Source organism: Aegilops tauschii, chromosome 2 (assembly GCF_002575655.3).
Source record: "Aegilops tauschii subsp. strangulata cultivar AL8/78 chromosome 2, Aet v6.0, whole genome shotgun sequence".
In the NCBI taxonomy this organism is placed as follows: domain Eukaryota; kingdom Viridiplantae; phylum Streptophyta; class Magnoliopsida; order Poales; family Poaceae; genus Aegilops; species Aegilops tauschii.
The window spans coordinates 481,181,695-481,187,694 of record NC_053036.3 but is presented as its reverse complement, the minus strand read 5'-3'; positions in this window follow the sequence as shown (position 1 = coordinate 481,187,694).

The following is a 6,000-nucleotide window of genomic DNA, read 5'->3' as shown; positions in this document are numbered from 1 at the left end:
TCCTTGGCGTGGAAGGCAAGCTTGGCGTCCAAATATGAAGATTCCTTTCTCTGTAACCGACTTTGTACAACCCTAGTCCCCTCCGTGTCTATATAAACCGGAGGGCTTAGTCCATAGGGATAATAATAGTCATACAGGCTAGACTTCTAGGGTTTTAGCCATTACGATCTCGTGGTAGATCAACTCTTGTAATACTCATATGCATCAAGATCAATCAAGCAAGAAGTAGGGTATTACCTCCATAGAGAGGGCCCGAACCTGGGTAAACATCGTGTCCCCTGTCTTATGTCACCATCGACCTTAGACGCACAGCTCGGGACCCCCTACCCGAGATCCGCCGGTTTTGACACCGACAGCGACCACCATGCCAGTTTGTTCCAAAGGCTTCCTTTTTTAATTGCTCAACAATGAGGTTGTTGGAGATAAGAATGAATGAGGGAAGGCCTTGTCTGCAAATGTTGAGAGAGGTGCGGGTATCTTTTAGTTTAATTTCTATCTGTCTGATATAGATCGGACGGTCTAAATTGCAAGATGGCACGCATACCATCATCACCAACTCGGTTTTTTTATAAGAGAAGAAATATAAGTATGGAGATACGAATGTATTATCGATACTTGTTTCCGTAAACTAGGATCTACATTCTATTCAACGGCTCAGCATGTGGAGCTTAGCACAATGACTTCTCGACAGTGTAAAACAAAGGTTTTCCCGTCGCCGATAAGGAGGGGGTGACGGCGGCGCGCTTTCGGCTTGCTCTAGTCCTAGTAGTCATACTAGGTGGTCTATGCACGTGTAGATTTATTCTTTTTCATGTCTCGTGTTCGCCGTACTACCACGACTGTTGATGAATAGTTGTTAAGTTATTCACGGGGAAACCCTTGTTGAGCGTGTTTACGAGACACAGAGACAGTGTGCGTGTGTGATATGTGTAGAGAGTTAGAGACTGGGGCAATGATAAGAGATTCTTTGTGTCTATGTGTGTGGAGGACAGAGAGAGACATGTACATGGGGCTTTGTGTTGTGTAACGTGGAGACACATAGACATAATCAGAGAGTGAGTGTGTGAGATACACATGCGGACATGGGGAGAGATGTGTGAGTTAGAGAGATGGAGAATTTTGGTGTGCATCTGAGCCAGAGAGAGGGGGATATATACATACCGAGAGCTGGAGAGAATATGCAAGGGTGTGTGTCTTAAAAGAAGGATCCAGATAGATGGGTGTTTGTGCATGTCTGTGTGTGTTTGTGCACGCGTTTGTGTGTGAGAGGGAGTGTGTGTATGTGGAGTAGAGAGACCACTAATGATGTAAACCTAGTATAGGGAAGGGGGAATGGTGTGACATGTGTGTCAAAGAGAGACAAAGGCATGTGTAGTAGCGCGATAGCATGGGTCCGGGCAGGGAGCAGACTATTTGGAAGAGACATCGAGTGTGTGTGGGAGAGGGGTGTGAGAGCGAGAGAGAGAGAGCTTACGACGGAGAGAGACAGAGGAAGAGAGGGGGAGAGAGGGGTCGTTTGTGTGCAGAAGTGGCGTATAGATAGGGAGACAATGTTGATGTTGTTCGAAAGTGGCCTATGTACAGAGACGCAAGGGAAGCGAGTCATCGTGTGTGTGTGATAGGGACTTGACGAGGGATCTAGAATAGATGGTGTAGAGAACAACGTGTGAGATTGAGAACGATGATACATTAGGGAGCTATGGAAAGAGTCACGGCATATATGTATACAGGGAAGGAGCTGGGGCGGGTCCGCATGTGGGAGAGATAGAAAGAGGAGAGTGGTGCACAAGGAGACAAAGTGTGCTTGTTTACAGTGGGGGTGGTGTGTGAGGTGAGTGTGCGAGAACCACATAACTAGGGAGATAGACGTTTGGGGGCGACGTTTTGTGTGTATGGGAAAGATACACTCTACATAGTGCGTGTGCTTGGGAAAGAGAGATGTCGGGTGACCTAGAGAGTGGGGGAAGAGATGTGTGCATGCCCGAGAGACAAAGTGATAGAGACCTATATTGGAGTCCGGACTTTAGAAGAGAGGGGGGTGTTAATGTGCTCGTGTGTTCGTGTCTGGGGGAGAGAACGACTTGTGTGGGGGGGTCCTGGATTACGTAATCCTCGCCCTGTATTATGAACGACGATCCTTAGCACCCAAGTGCTGCCGCTGCCTCTTTTTCAGGCACCTTGCAGTGCCGATTAGCCGGCGCTTAAAGCACTCCTGCTCGAGAGGTTCCTCAGGTACGATGAAGTCTTCGTCGCCGAGGCTCACCTCATCCTCGGAGAGTAGTAGATAATTGCTGTCCTCTGAGTCTTTGTTTATGGCATGTTTATCAGGGCTTACTTGCCCATCTTCCTGATCGTTCTGTTCGGCAGTTTGCTCGTCGGGGTCTTCTGTGTCTTCGGCACCGTTCAGAGTGTTATCTTCTCCAGCGTCGGTATTGCTATTTTTTCCATGGCGTGACTTAGAGCGGCGCCGCTGACGTCGGCGTTTTGGCTGTATCTCAGGAGGTTTATCCTTGACTGGATCCTTCTCGTTATCGCCATTGTTCTCTTTAGGTGTATCCACCATGTACACGTCATACGAAGAGGTGGTTGTCCAGCGCCCGGTAAACGATGGGTTTTGGCCCTGCTCCTCTTCGGCATCGTCGTCCATACCGTCGATGTCTTTGGAGCCGTAATCGAGCATGTCGGTTAAGTCTTTGATAGTGGATATGAAGTGGGTGGTGGGTGGGAAGCGAAATTCTCCATCATCAGCCTCCAGTTCGAACCGGATATAACTCGGCTATGAGTCCCCTACTAAGGAGAGTGTTTTAATGAGTTTAGCACGTCGCCTAAAGGCGAGTGCCGGAAGATGTCCACGGAGCTGAATTCGATGATCGATGCCTGCTCAAGCTCGACGTACGCGGACGCACATGGTTCGGAACCTATAGCCAGAAGCGAGTCTGAGGTTCCGGTGACACAGATTCCACTCGAGGTTGAGTATGTGTGCGGCTCCGATGCCGTTGAGTCTGCGGCTTCCGTGGTGGGGTTGAGCTTCCTGTCCTCGGATGGAGCGATCTGCTCCGGATCTAGGGCCAAGCAGTTACAGGCGCTATCTCTTGGGTATGGTCCGATGATAGATTTAACTCATGTTCATCGTGGTGACAGGGAGCGGCTGCCGTGGTCTCGAATCCGTCGAAGATCAAGTCTCCGCGGATGTCGGCGACGTAGTTCAAGCTTCCAAATCTGACCTGATGGCCAGGGGCGTAGCTGTCGATCTGCTCTAGATGGCCAAGCGAGTTGGCCCATAGCACGAAGCCGCCGAATACAAAGATCTGTCCGGGGAGGAAGACTTCCCCTGGACATCGTTGTTGTAGATGATTGACGGGGCCATCGTACCTCTTCAAGACGACGCGGCGAAACTCTCAATGAAAGCACCAATGTCGGTGTCAAAACCGGCGGATCTCGGGTAGGGGGTCCCGAACTGTGCGTCTAAGGTCAATGGTAACAGGAGACAAGGGACACGATGTTTACCCAGGTTCGGGCCCTCTCTATGGAGGTAATACCCTACTTCTTGCTTGATTGATCTTGATGAATATGAGTATTACAAGAGGTGATCTACCACGAGATCGTAATGGCTAAAACCCTAGAAGTCTAGCCTGTATGATTATGATTGTCCCTACGGACTAAGCCCTCCAGTTTATATAGACACCGGAGGGGACTAGGGTTGTACAAAGTCGGTTATAGAGAAAGGAATCTTCATATTTGGACGCCAAGCTTGCCTTCCACGCCAAGGAGAGTCCCATCCGGACACGGGAGAGCGTCTTCGGTCTTTATATCTTCACGGCCCATCAGTCCGGCCCATGCTACATAGTCCAGATGCCCGAGGACCCCTTAATCCAGGACTCCCTCAGGGGGGGTTGGCTTCAGATAAAGAGTGAGGTGTCTATATTTGAGGGACTTTAGCGTAATTGAGATATATATGGTCAATAGTGTGTGCACTCATGGTTGATCAATTTGTTTCACAGTTTGGACTATGAGATAACGATACTTTTGAACATGCGTGATATACCTTGATGTACCAGAATTACAAACCTAAGATTGGAATTTTGGAATTCGACTCCATCATTAGCTTTTGTAATTCATTTAAACAGAGGTACATTTTTTAAGCCGGGATTTCGTGATTTCAAAATCATATATCAAACCTAGAGATATACACATACGTGCATGTTCAAACTTTATAACCATCCACTTTATTTATACACATACACATTTTTCCTTTTGTCATCATATTTAGGATAAACACATTTGGAATTTCATTTGAATTGGACCGTATGATGGTATTTGCTTGTACTAGCTCAATGATCCATATTTGAATTGAATGGACAATCTAAGTTTCGAGTTAGAGACATTGATTTTCAAAACTTGCACTTTTGCGTGCAAAACAAATAAATTCTCGGCCATGATATCATAGTCGGCCGTACAAGAGCAGAACACTTATAATTTCAGGCGCCAAAAGCTTTCAAACTTCCCGCTCACATCGAAATATCTCGCGCCCGAAAGTTTAGCCATGTGATATTCCTGTTTTACCCCTGCCACATGAATGGAAAAGGGCTGCTTTGGTAACTCCATTGTTTTCCCCTCTTTGCCCCCAACATTCTTCCCTAGAGCCCCTCCCCTTCCCCTCCCCGACCCCCCCCCCCAACCATGGCAAGCCGCCAAATCTAGTCCTCCGCTGCAGCGGTGGACCTTACACCCCGCCGGATCTACCTTCCGCACCTTGGAACCCCCAACTGCCAACTCACCACTTCACCAGAGCCGCTTCAGCGACTGGCTTGTCCACCGCTCCAGATCTCCTTGACCGCCATCATGGTCCACCGCACCGGATCTGCTTAACCGACGCCCTCGTCTACCACAGTGTAGGCCCTTCACTGACTCCCTCGTCCGCCCCATCGTTGGCCCTTCATACAAGCCCTCGTCCGCTGCAGATCTGCCTCACCGAAAGCACTGTACACCGCGCCCGCCAAAGACTTCGTCCACTGCACCGGACCCGCTCCACAGACGCCATATTCAACTCCACCGGCCCTGCTTTACTGACGCTGCAGCCACATCAGGTTATTTCGATTTGTACTCCTTCGGTATTTCTCTTCTTTATCGTGCAACTGTTCACTCACCACAGATGAGCTTTCTTGTATGTCGACAGGCGCCACAACCGAAGCACCGGAACCGCTTCAGCAACGGCGACAGCCGGCCCAAACTCAGTCGCAACATGAGCACCATCGACGATCCTTAGCTATCAAGTATGATGACTATACCCATACGCCGCCGAGAATCAGGTACTATTATCCAATGGCCGGCGCCTACGTTCACTTTCTTAGCATAAGCACCGCACCTTTGAATTTCTTCAGGGCATCATTCAATTTTTCATGAGACGTGTTATTCTTCTTGCACCTGTAGGGCCATACTTCTGGTAGTGAACATGTTACATGTGCTAAATTACAAACCAGTGCACATATAGTTACAATGCTTTAGTTTTGTCCTAAGTATTACTGTACTTCCCTATATCACTGCCTACTATTTTACTTCTTTCATGCTATATTTATGATAATGGTGTTGTTCTGATGCCACCTATTGGTTCCATCAGACTGCTTCATGTTCTCTATGCTTAATTACACATCAGCAAACTAGCATGTGGTTCCGCTGCTTTCTGTTTGTTTTACCCTATATTTTCTGGTGCTAGCTATTACATCACTGCTCTGAGCCTCTGTTCATTACTTTTTTGTGTGTTCTTGATCTTCCCAAGTTGCATGACTAATTTGATGCTTCTATTAATTATGGAGCTGCCAACCCCATCAAGGAAAATATTTGTTCTTTTGGGGCTGGCACCTCGAACAAGCATAAAAATAGAGTGAAGCACATATATTGTCGTGTAAGCACACACCCTTCTTTCATTAGTTTAGATGAACCATTGATGATCAATTCAAACCAGTGCATGCGATTAAAATTAATTTTACCTAAATAGAGGGT